Genomic DNA, 17554 nt, shown 5'->3' on the forward strand with positions numbered 1-17554 from the left:
AAATTGTTGGAATGCCTGGAAACTTTTTGGCGCCGTGTTTGAAATAACTTTTAAGCAGTAATTTAATGGAGACGTTATACGGCTGACCCTTTGTGGTATCCCGCTGGTGGGAACCAATAGATAAAAACGAACATCATATCGCGATTTTAATGATTGGTTTGTCCGACTTGGTTGACTGGTTTCGAGTATGTTGATTGGAGTTACAAGGCCATAAAAAAAACTGGGAGGGTCACGCGCTTTTGCGAGTTCCTGACCGGGTTTAACGTAGAAACCGAGGTCACGACAGTGACCGGAAGGAAAAACTCATCGGGCATGTGTGGCGGTGGGTCAGACTTATTCCGTGAGTTTCCGATGTGCATAAATTTATCTCGCGTCTTAATGGCCTCCGAGAACTGAAAATGTCTTTCAGTGAGATGCCGTTGCGAGGTGAAGGGGAGAACCTTCGGAGTCAAACAAATCACTAGCGTGTGCGGCGTGCGGAAGAGTGCGAACTAAATCGCGACAGTATCGACCTCAAACCCGGACCTTCAAATTAAGTATCAATATTTTGGTCGTAACTGAACTTTAATTGAATCGTGCTATTTTTGTTTTGTAACTTAATTACCACTGGCAATGCTTTACTAGGTTAACCAAATACTTCTTATTCGTAATCATTAAAATTTCTTTTGCTAATCATTATCATAGCAACTTTCAATCATTTAAGTATAAGCATACCCCTTAAACCCCATCAATCTCGCTAACCGCAGAAGGAAAGTAACGCTAGAGGCAGGATCATTATAAGTATATTTGGTCTCTGGTTTACCATTAGGCTAGGAATAGTGACTTGGGATAAATTGAAAAACCCTACACTTGTCAAGCGTTAAACCATTTATTTAAAATTTTAAAATTTCAATTTATTATATCACCGCTTCCAAGATGTGACAGGTTCGTGCTAGATAGTTATTATTTTTGTTGACGGTTAGCACAATTATAATGCTGCGTCAAACCTCTGACGTTTACGTCTAGAAACCAATTAGTTTACGTTTTAACGACTAACTTTATTAAATTTCTACGTCTATATAAGACGTAGAAGCTCATCGTAGAAGCCAATAAGTATACTCGTTAACTATTCACGATATAACGACTATACCAGAAACATTCGGTAAGTTTTATAAATTTTTTCATACAGCTTCGGTTTAAAAGTAGATTGCTGAAAACACATTCGAAGCAGAAATATATTATTTTTTTTAATTCCGCTATCACATAATTGATTTCATAGTTTTAAGATAATTTAAAAAAAATCCGAACTCATAAAATGGAAATTCATAATTTCTGCTCTATACGCAGGAAATCCCCCCAGTCAAAAAAAAGGACAAGAGTAAGCTGAAATATTACACGGGGCTGATTATTTATTCTGAAAATTGTCGTTGAGATCTTGGCTATAAAATTTAGCTCCGACCTTTATAACAAGTCATCTGTTTACCAAAATAAATATTTACTGAATATTTTCTCCAATTTGGCTAAGATTCTAAAGTTTAAAATAAACCCTATCTTATAAAAACTATCTTTTTAATCTTTTCATCTTCCAGTAACTCATCTTTAACTTTGTTAGCATAAGCATCCCCTCGATTTCCAGTAATAAAATTAAGCTTTATCAGAAAACTCAAAATAAATAATTCCACCTAATCTAACAATAAAAGCTTAAACTTAAAATTTTATTTTAAATAAATTAAGATTTAACATGGTTTATGCAGTAGAGGACAAGTTCCTCTAAAAGGATAAAACACTGTCAATTTATTAAATTTTACACTAACTCCTGGAAACTCTCGATATCACCATAAAAGGGTAAATCTCCAAAACTACTAATAAAATTAAATAATACTAACTTATTATTTCTCTGATAAACAAAATTAAAACAATTTTTACCTCTCCGAGGGGACAAAGTCCCCTAGGAGGGGTTATACAACGACCGTGTCTGTCTGTGGGTCTGTGGGTGGGTCTGTCTGTCTGTCAGGACTGCGAACGCGTTCGCATTTTCGGTGCAAAGTGTAATCACTGCGTACGCAGTTTCTCAAAGGGTTGGTAAAACCACCGTGTGACGGTGAGCGTTAACGGATGCATTTGCGGTTTGGTTTGGATGGTGTTTTTTCGCTCACGGTCGTGACGGTTTGGTGTATTACGTTTTTGTAATGTTTATGCGTAGGTTGTGAGTGTTGAATTTGTTGTGTTTGTGTTCTGATGGTTGTGCATGTTGAGTCTGTTGTGTTTATATGGGCGTTTTCTCTCCAACTTCTTCTTAATGACTTTGGGATGGACCGAGTGCTGAGTGTAATGCTACCTCTCAACGTCCAATGGCAGGGTTTCCACCAGTTGTACACGGTATTCGTCTTAGTATCAATTTGCAATCGCATCGGGCGGGATTTGAACCCGAGACCTCCTTATTGACAGGCGGACGTTCTACCACAGAACCACCGACACTTGTTACGCCTTATTGAAAATTAGACCTTCAGCTTTATCGGAAGCGTATTTAATAGAGTAGGAAATTTTGGTTTAATTGAAATAGAATTGAAATTGAAATTATTGCATCGAAGAAATTCTAATTTAGCGTTTCTCTATTGATTAAAAACAAATGCGCCACCCAGGTTTCGAACCCAGACCATTCGGCTTGGTAGTCGAGCGCTCTACCACAGAACCACCGATAGCTGCTTAGATTCACGGAAATTAAGACAGGCATCGTAAGCATAATAGGTAATAAAGTCTTTTTTTATTAATGAATTTATGAAGGCCTAATCTGATATTTTTTAAAGGTTAAATCTTGTTTTAGCGCAGTCAGCCGAGATTAGAGGGTTAAAGGGTAGACCCTGTAGGTGGTCCACTTTCTTAACGACCTATATATAGTTCTGTTAATTCAAAGGAGACAATTTAACGTTAATTGCTTTAAGAGCTGGCGGTTAGTCAAGTGGCTCTCTGTGCTTTGTTGATGGTAAGGTTTTCGCTTCTTGTAAATACATTTGGTGTGGATATTTGGATATCTACGATTTCTAACGCAGTCAATGATTTCTTGGGTGTGCGAGTCATTATATGATATTGGAAATTGGACGGCATTGGTCTTTTTCATGTGGTATGCGTCACAAAGTCAACAGGAAGTGAACGAGTCGTCCACTACCAGATATCTACGGTATCTTCATCAAGGGCGAGTGTTGAAATAAAATGAGCGTTAAAGATGCGGCAAGTATTTCGTAAGCGAGTAATTCCAAAAAGCCTCTGTAGATATTTCTTTCATTAAAATTTGCTTCGTATTATATTTAACTGATAAACTTGTTCTGTAAAAGGGTTTAATTCAATTGTGCATTGTTATAGTACGTCTAACTTACTGTTGTAACTACTTAATTTATAATATTCTGAATAAATTAAACTCGATTGTTTCGTCTCAATTATTTTAATTATAATTAAAATTTTATACCGGGCGGGATAGAAATGGGTTAATATTTTTAACAAATAACTCTAAATTGCGGAGATATATCTTTAAGGGTTATCTCGAGAAATTAATACCACTAGGGACAATTCTTCCGAGGAGAGGTATATTTTGGCTTGCCAACTTGTTAATATAAACTTAACGCAAAACCGCAGTGGTTGCCACGCAATTACCCAAGTAGAAGATATTTAAAGTAAAAATTGATTTCTTCTACAATTTGTGTTAAATCCTAAGCAATCATATATGATTAAAGCTTTATAAAAACTATTAATATAAAATTTTACAAGACATTTCTTCTTCCCTCCTTATTATTAAATTTATCCCAAAAGAAATACACTTGTCTTACTCATAAACCTCTTCATTAGCATTACTTCTTAAAATCAAAGCTTCACTTTAGAAAGCGGTTGATTTTGTTCTTACCTTTCTGATTATCACTGGAGAAGAGCTTGAAACTCTTTCTTGGTTATTTTAATTAATGAGAGATATTATCAGAGATCCTGGGAGTTATAGAGATGCGAAACTCCGCCGAAAACCTGACAAAAAAATGCAAGCATCAGCGCCGCCCTTCGGCCGGAAGGAAGCGCCCGTTTCCAGCCGAGAGACGCAAAAATTGTAAACAACGGTAACAATCCTAGAATCTCTGCGATTACTACCCACGTACAGGCGTCGCTGCGATCGGCAAAAATTTGAAAAAAAAAAAACTGGTTTGCTTAGGGTATAGGGAGTTTCACATCTCTATAGCTGGCAGGATCTCTGGTATTATTGTTCATCATCGTTTCAGAAATATTTGTTCATTTAACGGTTTCAAACAATGCTTTTTCTAGAAATTGAGCTTTTTTTGTCTACTTCTCATTCAACTTGGTTCCTTATTCTTACGAAACATATAATGAAATGGGAACAATAAACATATTTGAAGTTTGAGCCGTGAAATAATTATTTTATTCCGATGTGAATATGGTCAACCCGGTTCATTAATAAATATACTTCCATTGTATATCGTTATTATAACTTTCCCTGCAATTTTTCCAATCTTTACAGTTTTAACTATAATAATATTTAGCTTTTGTAAATTGATAAATTCCACTTATATAAGGGGCACTTGGTATTAAAGCCGCCCGACTGAATTATCAAAGGTTCAGACTATTACATCCTTCCTTCAACTTTCTTAAAAGTTTCACAAAAGAAGAATGATCAAGAGTTTCAGGATGAACAGTTTGCCTCCTAACAATTAATCCAGTCTATAGAGGCCCTTCCGTTGATTTAAAAGATTTTCCTTTACTAATTCTCTTCAATGCAGGGAGCCGTAATATTGATCACCGCCGTTTTTAATCTTCTTAGAATCGGAGTGATGTTTCAACGATAACCTTCATGTTTTAAAACTTTAAATGTTACAGCTATTATTTAATCATCCGTTCTTTACCAGTCTAGCACGGCCTATTACGACACTTCTAACAGACCAAAACATTTCATTCCTGAAATCAGCATTGGGAGGAAGCCTATGTAGTACAAACATGCGCATACTGGTGAGGTGTTGGCTTTTCTGCCGCGCGCGCTCTCGCGCTCTCTTCGAAGCGACGCGATTAAACAAGCGATACATGTCTTACGTCGTGCGTCATATTAGATATATATATATATATATATATATATATATATATATATATATATATATATATATATATATATATATATATATATATAACATAATAAACATAAATTATCTAGCACGATTAATGGGAGCTCTTATTTAAAAAATTAACTTCCAGATACTTTGACAACACTTTAAAATTAACCTAAAAAAATAAAATCTAAATATTGAAATCAAATTGCTAGTGAAAACAGAATGAATCGATTTCAACCTTCGGAAAACGACGATTTTAAACGTAGCTATCGATCTTGCCATCACGCTCTAGAATTGTGCTCCGTTCCCCTTCAAAATTTAGTTCAGCCCGCTTTCTCATTAGTTTCTTTAAGCGCCCACTCAGGACTAAATCCTCTACTTTCGTGCCCGGACCAAATCGAGGAGGACCTTTACAATTCTATAACATACATTACGAAGTTTGTTGTCTGCACTTTCAAATCTAGCTTTAAAAAGCTCAATATAGAAAATGACAAGAAACACTTTTTATACGAGTAACCTCAGATTTTTCACCGATAAATTCGCGTTTTCGATTGTTTTAATTACTTCACCGCGTTTTTAGTTTAACATCGAGACATATTTCGAGTGGGGTTATTGCTTCTCCCGAAGTTAAACTAGGTGTCAGGGTTGTCATGGTGATGGGAAATATTGTCGAATTAACTAAGCTAAAAACCTGATTGTCCTTGAATAATTTTGCATAATAATAAAAAAAGTATACAAAATATAACGATCGAAGGTTTGTGTATTTGTTACGTGTTTTAAGGTGGGTGTTATATAATGCCGATAGGAGTCAGCATATTTGTTTGGTGTCGTGATTCGCCCACTCGACAGAAAAGTGGTGCTACCGATCGGGCCTGGCGTTCGCACGCTCTCTCTCTCCACCATTATGCGCAGGTGATTTTCACCATTCGCGGACGATGAAACTGTAATCCACTTAACAAATTAAATAAAACAATTATAGAGCTATGGCAATAAAGCAAGCTTTTTTCAAAATTCCAAAAATGAACCCAGTGTGTGTTAGATTTTTCTAGGTGGTTAAAAATCATAAGAAAAAGCTTATTTAAAATATCAAATAAACCCTTTGGTGTATTGGAAATTAGGTTTGTTTTAAAAACCGACAGGTTCAATAAATTTGATCTTAATCATTCACCTTTAAAATGTCCGAAGCGAAAATCCTATCTGCTGAGAAATATAAATTTAAATTTGTATTAACGATCAGACTTAACAATGCACTTTTTTCTTTATCCTTCAAAGTGCTTTTTACATAGAATCTTTATAAATGGAAAAATCGTTGAACGATAGTCTTTCCTTAGATTTAATTCTAGTGTCCACTTTTTAAGAAAAGTTAAAAATAGACCATTTAAATAGAATTGAGAAATAAGACCTTTTGAAAGCGTAAATGTAAGTCCAAAATAATTAATTTTCAAATTCAAACATGTTTACTCTCGGACCAAATCTCAATACCTGGCCACCACCCTCCAACGCATTGTAAACAAGTCATCTGTTAAAGGCATTAAAAGTCGCTTGATGACTTGGGTATTAGCCTAGCTGATAATTATTATTTATTACTATTATAGTTAAAAGTAAATGGTTCATTATCCTTTTAAGACTCTTAGAAAACAAACAATAATTCTGATCATAAATATTGAACTTATTAATTACCATGGTATAGTGTACTAAAAAACAATGAAACTGGAGAAGAAGCATAATAAATTTATACCGTGTGATCTTCTCCAGTTTTATTGTTATCTCTCCGAGGGGACAAAGTCCCCTAGGAGGGGTTATACAACCACCGTGTCTCTCTGTGGGTCTGTGGGTCTGTCTGTCAGGCCTGCGAACGCGTTCGCATTTTCGGTGCAAAGTGTAATCACTGCGTTCGCAGTTTCTCGAAGGGTTGGCAAAACCACCGTGTGACGGTGAGCGTTAACGGATTCATTTGCGGTTTGGTTTGGATGGTGTTTTTTCGCTCACCGTCGTGACGGTTTGATGTAATACGTTTTTGTAATGATTATTATAATGATTATTAATAATGTTTTATTTTTATTTTTTGAAGCTTTTGTTTTCAGTTTCCTGTTCATATTTTATTTAAACTTACTTATCTCTACAAGTATATGAAGAAAATCTTTATTTGAAAAACATTAGACTGCTAAATACTTTCAAGATTTTTTATGGAATATTTAAGGAAACTAAAGCTCGCATTTACTCTAAAATTTAAGTTTTCTTAGTTGATAAAAAGTAAGCTTTTTTTAAAGTTTGGAGTTTTTTAATCCCTTATGATTATGTATTCAGTATAAAAGCTAACCAGTGTATAAGGTTACACTTTTTTTCTTCCAGAATATACACAGTATTTTTAAATAAATGATTTTAGATATACACCCAAAAAGCGATTTATAGCTTCTGGACCTCAAAATTGAGTCTTATTCAGTATCATCGCCACTTTTGACAAATAATGTTTCTCGAAGTTTGACATGGAATCTGGTTTCAAATGATAGTGTGGCCAGCGTTATATGTTAAAAAAATTGGCTCGAATGATATAAATTTTTAACTACAGATACATACTATACATGACGCCATAATGAAAACATTGTCGGTGACACACCGAAGGGAACTATATGGCCAGTTGAGCCGGAGATTAGTGTCGAATAACGCCACCCTGCGAATTGTGGCGCTACCGTCCAGGCAAGGTGTTTTCTTTTCCTCCGCGCGCGCTCTCGCCCTCTCAACAGTATACATGTGTTACGCCATGCGTCACTATTAGATATATATTACATAATTAAAATAAATAAATTTACTTGCACGACTAAACGGAGCTCTTATATATTTCATAATTGAACTTCCAGATATCTTGACAATACTTTTTAACTTACCTTTAAAATTAAAATCTAAATATTGCAATTGAAACCAGAATGAATCTTTTTTTAACTTGGGATAATGCCAATTTTACGAGTTGCTATCAATCTCTCCCTCAGGCTATAGAATAATGCTGATTTTGTCTTAGAAAATAATGTTGCAGTCGAAAGGTTAAACGTGGATTGTGGAAATCTTGTAGAAATGTCGTTTAGTTCAGATCACCAAAGAGTACCATAGCGTGTTACGTGTCGTTAGGAAAAAAAATAGCTTTTTCTTTTTTCATTTTGTAGCTCCTATCAGGAATTTATTTTACTCATTACTAAATTACCTTTTCATTTCACTTTTACCTCCTGTTAACTTAAACCAATGCTTGAACAGGCATTGAATATATAGTCACCAAGTACATTGACAAGTCCCTCCCTAAAATATTTAATTTACATTTGCGGGCAGGCCTTCGATCGAGAGCGCACTGCGTAAAAGCAGAATGAAACATGTGTGTCTTTACTTTGACATTGATCGGAGGAGGAGTTAAATAAAATAAAACCCCACCTTTTCCACATAATACATGAAAGGTGGCGCTTAAACTGAACTTCATTTTTGGGTGTGGGCATTGCCTTATAGAATGCAATTTTTTAATTTGTTAGAAATTAGTAAAAAGGCATATATTTAGGCAGAATTTTATTAAACGAGTATCGAAGAAATAATCTAAATTTACCTCTTAATAATCAGTAAATAAATTTAATTTATTAAAAAATCCAGAGTAAGTTCGCGATGATAAGCCCTTGACTTTTCCGACGGTCCTTAGAAGTGTAGAATTCACAATCCAAAAAAGATCGATCGAATGACATTGAAAATCTGTCCAGCAAAATAATTTTCCTAGTTCGGTCATTCGCATTTAAAAGGCGCTCGTTCAACGACAGAAAAATTAACAGGAGCAGTATGAGCCATTTCTTTCGCTGCTCTATAAGTATGTGGGAAGAGGAGTTGAATGAAATAAAACCGCACCTTTTCTGCATAAATAAAATGAAAGGAGGGTTTGAAAGACCTCACCCCTTATTGCAAGAACTCTGTCTGCGTTAGAACATGACAGCTTCAGCTGTATCACATGTGGGTTTACACAGTTTTTGGCTTCTCTCTTTCTATACGAACTATAAATATCGCGAATCCTCTTTATTTGCCTGTTCTATTCTGCAAAATTTCCCTCGCAATCATACCACAAGTCGCAAAAGGTTCTCGTCATTGTTATATTTTCGACCTAATTTCAAACGATTATTAAAAGTTAAGAAATATTTTTTACTGAAACATGTCATTATCTTAAGACTTAAATGTAATTTTCCTGCTTTAAATTTTGTACATAAGTGTCCTTATTAACGATGTTACAATAAACATAAGTTTAAGAAAGACATTTAAATTGATCCAGCGCATCAATTGTACCATTAGGAACGTAGCCAACTAAAGGGCCGTTGCAGATACGTTTTTCGGTTCCGGTTAATTTTAATAGGATTGCTATTTTACGATTAAGATTTAGCGAGCTGTTTATTTTGGCGATCGTCACAATCACGGTGCAGAGACGCTTTAGAGATTCCTGTTAATTGGTGACGCTGACATTTGGTTGAATATCTTGCGGACCAATGGGAGAGGTCAATTTTTGAGGTGAACAGCTATCACGTGGTTATAATCTGCTCGCATTTCTTTTTACATCAACTATTTGATATAATTAAGTTGATTATCTTATGAATCCAAGTCTGCGTCAATGCTTTTAACGCTTCCTTGTGTCAATAAAAGCACTGATAACAATACTTTGAGGGCCTAAAGAGTTAAGAACTATAAATATCTAGTTTTTTTGACGAGAATATCTTGTAGAACAATATCATGTAAGATACTCTTAAACAAACGCGACAATGACTTTGTTTACTATATCAACTTTACAAATTTGTATACGTAAATTTTAAATCTATACCACATAATTCTCTTTTCCAACCTATAATTGATTATTGATTACTATCTTACAATTCTGCTACCAAAAAAACATGGACAAATTTTGAATAAACCAAAATAAATATGCACAATGTATATTAAGAAGAGACAAAAGATCTTCAGCCACTGAAACCAGAAATGAACTAGGACGGCTAAACAATTAATTATTTAATATAAGTATTTTTAAGTTCAAAATTATTAAAACTTTATTCCTGATTATGTAAAAACATTTCGAATCCAGTATCATGAATAAAACTGTGTAAGTCTGTGGCATTCGCTTATGGAACTCCTTAATTAGTATAGTTAAACAAATTAAGTTTCAAATTCAAACTTTGGCTTAGGAACTAATGATACACTACAAATGAATTTTCGAATACTGATTTTTGCTTTCAAATTCTAGTTCTGAACTGGAATATTCAATAAAAGCTTTTTATTACTAGTATCTTATACCTAAGGCTCTGGCATTTATACAGCCAAGTCAACGTTGATATTTTAAAATATGATACAAGTGTATACAATTGACCACCATTTTAAGGCTAATCCAACAAATTGACTCGTTAAACACTCGATCGATGACAAAAAAATTTAATTATCCAATACATCTTTCATCGCCACTCCTAGCCTACCTGAGTAATGGTTTCTTCTGAGAAACTGTTGCCACCAGTGTAAATTCTGGTTGATAGATATAGTTACTAAGCTAACGATCTTTGATACACTGAACCACTTCACCATGTTATTTGTATCCCACTGCAAACAACAGCTAACAATTATCTTTAAAAAAACCAAGCCTTAGAATATACCCCAAAAAGTTATGTTAAAGATTCCCTATAACAATTTATTTTAAACTGTTATGTTGCAGCAATCTAATTAAAGTGTTTCATAAATCATGTTCGTGAATAGTCATTGGCTCTGACAACAGTTTGACAACCGCCTCTAATGTAAGTAATGGCGGACTTCGGTAACATAAGTCGCGCACCAAGAATTCGAAATATTCTAAGTCTCAGGATGTCTTCTTAGTCAAACCATTTGACTCTAACTCGCACACATCAATTAAATCTATCGGGCGTGCGCCTAAACCGCACCGCTAGGTCATTTTTGTTACCCGTATATATCCCGCACATCTATAGAGTTAAAGGAATGGCTGATGCGAGAGAATAAATAGCAGAAGAATTCTCCAAAATTATAGCCATAAAGCCACCGATACCCTAACCAACGCCGACACGTATCCGCTCACCGAATTAACAATCGTTGCTGACACGCTCTCGAACATTCCGATTGACGAGTTGGACGTAAGCCTTTCTTAAAAACACTGAAACTAACTCACTCTACGGGTATTGTTAACATTCCGCTATTCGTCATCAAAGGGTGTTCTAGTGGCTTTATTACATCACATATTACAACTATCCGTCAACACTGGCATACTTCCCGATCTGTGGAAGTGCACTGTAGTATCCCCAGAATTGAAGAGTGGTTATGCTGGAGTAGTGCTCGGAATTGTTTATTTATTATCCACAAATTTTCCGATTTATTTAACAAACGTTGGTAAAAAGAATAACATTTTAACTTATTTCATTTTTTTCTACGCAACCAAGCATATATTTGAATAAAAGTGGCTTTTAGTTAAATAATTGTTTGTTTTATTTAAATAATAGGCTTATTCACTTTCGATTATTTAAACATTTAAAATTTTTATTCAACTATTGGTTATTTAAATAAATATTATTTAAATATCGCCGAGCTTATTTTATTCATGGATAGAAATTAATCGAAATCCGAGCACTATGCTAGAGACGTTATAAATTTTCGGCCAATATCGCTATGGTACTGCTTCGCGAAAATGTTCGACGCACTGATGCATTCTGTTACTTACAATTGGTTTAAACTGCATTTCACAGAACGCCAGCATGGATTAAATTCAATGGCGAACTGTTGAGACATATCACGTGACATAATGCCACAAGTCAAGGTCAGGTGATGCGGTATCCATTGACTTATCTTATGATGAAAGGGATAATATAGCTAAATCCTAATCAAATTTGAAGAAATTAAAAACCTTACTAATAACTCGTACCAATAGGTCTTCGAGCAAACAAAAAACGCGAATCTCGGATCAAATAGATCTTCGAGTAATAAACTACATAAAAACTAAGTAAAATATCCAGAATTTCCTACGGTAGACCGGTTTCGTTCTATTTGGAACTCATCAGTACCGTGCGGGAAAACTGGCTGGCAACTGTTATATCTAAAAGAGAAACTAAGCCTAAACATTAAAAATTTCAAAACGCGTTGCATAGCAACGGAAAGCCGAAAAGGGGGAGTGTGATGGAGAAAAGAATATACGATAAGTTAAGTTAGAAGAAACCACCTGTGACAGTCCATAGGTGGTTTCTTCTAACTTGACTTATCTTATGCTTTTGAACGGGTATATCACCATTTGCTGATAGAAACGTTAAGCCATTATGGCCTAGTAGGCCTTGCTTCTTTGTGGTTAGAAGACGACTTGGACGGCAACGGCCACGTAACTAATGTGTCTTACTTAGCAACTTGCGGGGTACTCCAAGGCAAATTCTTGGGGACTCTTTTGAACAGAAAGCGATACAACAGGTAAAGACTATCAAGAAAAAGTTTCGAATGCTTGACAGGAAACTTGTGTTTTTAATAAGCAGGAAATGGTTGTTTGGTGTTAACGATAAATTATTTGATTTCTTTTGTCGTGAAAAGAAGTGTTTATACATATTCAACAATGGATAAGTAAAAAAAAGAAGATAAACAAGGGAAGCGAAAACAGATCAAACTACACGGAACATATTAACGCGTTGATTTCGTTCAAGCTTGAAAATGTAGGAAACAGAACAGAGGTATTTCGTGTTTCTACAACGAATATAATCCAAAATAATTCAATTTTCATTTTTGATTTACGAGTAGATAAAATAAAACATGATTTTTATTACGAAAAAGCTAGTTCTTATTTCACGATTATTTACGTTTGGCCTTGAGCCAACTCTCTCGGTCAAATCCCTTCTATCTTTATTCCTGCTTTTGTCATCTTTGAACAACGGAAATAAAAAAAACCCTGTTATAGGTTTTGTCTGGCAAAACAATGGAAAACAGGCCTTCGTCAAGACGTAAGCAAAGTTTCTAGCTCCAAAGAAGCAAAAAATCCGCCATGACTTTTTCGATTATTTTTTTCTATTTAATTATTGTTATTGCCCCTTAAAATCAAAATTGTTCTACACCCCAACCGACAGAGAGGCTTATGTATTTTCTTCGCAGTTCAGAGTGAGATTACAATTTCCCTTTTCCAAGAGAGATACGCAAACAACAGACTGTGGTTGAGTAGCTTATGTAGGTTATGTTAATATATTTATATTATATTATTGTTAAGTGGTTCAGTTAAGTATTCTTTTAGGGAGTTATTGTTTTGTTTGAATTATGGGATAGATTAATTTTAGCTAAGATCTTTTTTAGTTACTTAAAGGTTTGATATGGTTTTTGATAAATCTTGGGGTAGAAATATTATTTATGTTTATTTATTTTTTTAAACATAGATTAAAGTGAATTAGCCAGCTTAAAGCGTGCCAGCCGCTGCGGTTATACGTGAGGTTTATATAAAGTTTGTTTATGCGCATTTTGACTTTCTTTTATAAATTTTATGGTTTGTTGGATAGAAAGTTAGGATAAAGAGTAGGATTAGATACCCTTCTATGCTTTATTTTATTGTTTTAAGGAATAATGGTAAAATTAAAGAATTTGGCGGTGTTTCATCCTCCTAGAGGAACTTGTCCTAGGATCGATGTACCCCGATAAATCTTACCTTAGTTTAATTAAGTTATTGAGTTTATATACCGTTGTTGTTAGAATACTTAGTTAAATAATTTGTTAGTTTTCATTATAGAGGGGTTGTAGTTTTGTTACTTCAAATCAAGGTGTAGTTTATGCTTAGGTAGAGATGTGTTACTTTAGTAAAGGTTTGGACCATGAATTGAATTTTCGTGTGAAAAAGGATTTATTTGTAAATTTTTATTAATAAGATTAGTTGAATCAGGCTCTAGAACATGCACATATCACCCGTCACTCTAATATTAATATAAGATAAGTCGTAACAAAGAAGATGTAAGGGAACTTGCAACTTGATGTTAGAGTAGAGCTTTAAAGCGATTTATTTACATATATTAGTTCTTTGTATGACAGAGTGCTCTAATCAATATTTTTTGGTTTGGATATTAAGGTAAATTTAGTTGAATAAGATAATTAATTACATTGTTTTATTAAATTTTTTGAAGTATTTAGATAAGTATGAACTGTAAAGATGTTGAAAAATTTAGTTCAAAGTAGAAATTTCGGTAACTTTTGTCTCAGGGTAGATCAAAATTTTAGATTTATTTTAGTTTTCCGAATTAGTAGTGAGTTAGATGCTAAAGTGTTTATTGTGGCAAAATTAATGAAATAAGTGTTTAGTAGTGAGATGCTATCCGAAATTTAGGTAATCTGGTTTCTTTAGAAATTAAAAAGGTAGGTGTTATTTTTAACAAAAGATAGCAAAACGTTTGTTAGGGCTAAGCTTAACATATGATTTATATATTTTTTATTCAGGGTGATTAGCGAGACTTAATAGTGGCTTGTTGTTTAATAACATTTTTTTGTAAAGAATTAAAGGGTTATAAAGAAGATATTTTAGTTTAAAAAAAATTGTTCATAATGATTTATTTAGTAGAGATAAGAGCTTGTTATTTTTTGGTTAACTTTTAGTATATAAATATTAATTAAATTATAAATTAAGGGGTTTTTAAAAAATTAAGAAAAGCAGAGCTCCACACGTGTTAGATTATAAATATTTTAAAATCGTTCAAATGTATATTCCTAATTGTTTTAAACTCTTCAAGTCTGGAAGTTTGCCTTCGGATATAGTGATTTTTATCTGAAGCTATTTTTAAGAATTATTCTACAGTTTAAATCTCAAAGCTGTAATTTGACAAATTTGGTCCAAGAATACAGATACAACAAAGTCATTAATTGAAAAAAAAATTATATATTCAAATACTTAACCAATTTTTATTATTATATTATGCAATCATTCAATTTGTAAACAGAGCAAAATTATTTCCTTGAACGGGGATTGAAAATACAGTCACCAACTACCTCCCTCCAATACTGAATTTAGATTTATGGGCAGGCATTTGAACGACAGCGCAATGCGTATAAGCAGGATGAAACATGTGTGCCGGTACTGTTACATTAGTTGGAGGAGGAGTTAAATGAAATAGAACCTCACCTTTTCTACATATATTTAATAAAAGGAGGCGCTTAAATACAACGGCCTCTTTTACAAGTACTTCGACGTAACTAGAGAAGAACTACCAGCTAGTTGTATCGCATGGCGGCTTTGTTTGTTTTTTCACATGTCTCTTCAACTCGCCTTATCTTATTTTTCATCTATACGAAACACTTTGCAAATATTAAATTTCAAATTGTGGTATACTTTCGTACAAGTTATACGTGCATAGGAAAGCAAATCCCGGCTACGGGCCCCCAAAATATAACCAATTATTTCTAAATACAAAACAACACAAAATATCAAATTTGCAGACTACTGGCGCCAGTGTCGGATTCTCATCTACTAATACAAGAGTCACCGTAACTTTAGGCTGTCACTGGTGCCGGACTGACCCACTCAGAGATTACCAATAAGCTTTTGAATATAGAGTAGTTCAATATAGTATAGCCGCCATGGCCGCCGCGCCGAATGAATACAATGAAATAAAAGAGGGGGCCAAGACGACCTTGAATTGGACCTTGGTCTTTTGGTACCGTTGGTATGGCAACCGGACCGTCGACGGTCGGGCAATAAAGAAGGGATTAAGCTTGAGGGGAGCTCGGCGATCTCTCAATTATAGTGACGAGCGTGAAGTAAAGGAGGGCGTGAGATAAAAACTCCTTCCAGAAACAATTTACAAATCTTGGCTAAAACTAGAATTTCCAAGTTCGGTGTTTAATCCTAATTTTACGTTATATACCAATTTTTACGTTACAAGAGTTTAGTTTGGATCGACCTCTTGAAGATAAAGCGCCAGTGTTTTTTTAATATTTGGATGAGTCGTGTAACTGAAGTTCATTAAATAATTTGGTAGCAGATCCTGCCAGCTCGTGCGTACGAGAAGCGCTGTGCGTATACTTTTAGCTTACATAGGCATTTGGCGTTTAATTAGCCGTTAGGCTGATAGCATTGAGGGGTGACTTTGGGATGTTAAAATCTTATTTATCCGAAAAGGTTTGAAATTCACACCCGTTGGATGGTGAACCATTATCCGTTTTGACCTTTGCAGGTATTCAATTCGAGATTGTATTTTGTCATTAATGTCGGGAAACCAGATTTTATTTCTTATGATTTGTATGCATTACCTTCATGGGCGATGGTTATTGCTTGGTTAATGATCGATGTGGGCATAATGATTTTATCTCCCCGTAGAATAAGGCTTCAGGAATTTCAAGAGGGAGTTTTTTGTACGCGTTCCACGTTGATGACAATTCGTTTTCGGTGGCTTTGTAGGTTTCGCATATTATCGGATTGAGAATCGCTTCTTTGACTTGATTAGCAGATAATCTTAAACGGTTTCTGATAGAACGTTGGAAGTAGTAATTGCGCCGAAAAGTGTGAGCTGCATTCATTTATGGTTGTTTTTGGATAGTGGGATAAACAGTCGACTGGTTTGTTATTTCACTGGTTGATAAACCATGTGAAATTTTGATGTTGAAGGTGGAATAGCCAGCGCTGAGTGCGATAGGAAGTTAGTTTGCGTGGATTATTAAAGATTGCGACCAATGGGTTATGATCTGTGGGTACCTGAAAGAAAGTACCATTTAAATTGAGACCGATATGCTCACATCTAAAAAAGATACCAAGCGCTTCACGTTCGATTTGAGAACATCGTTGTTCTGTTGCGGAAAGAGCTTTGCTGGAAAGACAATCACATACTTTTGACTATTTTCATCATGTTGGGTAACAAAAGCGTCGATGCCTTCATAACCAACATCTACGATAATAGTTTTACGTTTGTCAGGATCGTAAATCTGGAAATAAGAGCCCTCTTTGAAATTAGCTTTTATTCAATTCATTGCCAGTTGGTGGCCGTCTAACCATAAAAAAATACGGTACGAAACGGGCGCAGTAGTTGGCTGAGCCGAGGAAGCATTGCAACTTAGGTACGTTACGCGGCGATAGTAAAGTTTGCAACTCCTCAATTTTGGTTGGATCAGGCTTGATGCCTTCAGAACTGAACAAATGGCTCAGAATTATTATTTTAGATTTTGCAAATTAATATTTATTTTTATTAAGAATTCGTCTACAGATAATGTTCATTGAGAGTCGTGGCATGGTTATTGTTATCATGTGCTGTTATAAACGGTTAATTTGTAAGATTATATTGATTAATTTCCTAAACTTTGAAATTTCTGATTTCGAAAAATAGAAGCACTGTTGTGGAAACAATTTAGATTGATTAATTTAATTTATTCTATTAAATTTCGCACTAATTTGGGGCTTAATTCATATCACTTTAAGTTTTTTAAACACCTTAATTCATTTAACTGGGTAACGATAAATGCCCTAACGGAGTAAAAAATCTGGAAAAAATTTGATG

This window comes from Leiobunum rupestre, chromosome 9 (assembly GCF_980474605.1).
Source record: "Leiobunum rupestre chromosome 9, qqLeiRupe1.1.hap1, whole genome shotgun sequence".
Taxonomy (NCBI): Eukaryota; Metazoa; Arthropoda; class Arachnida; order Opiliones; family Sclerosomatidae; genus Leiobunum; species Leiobunum rupestre.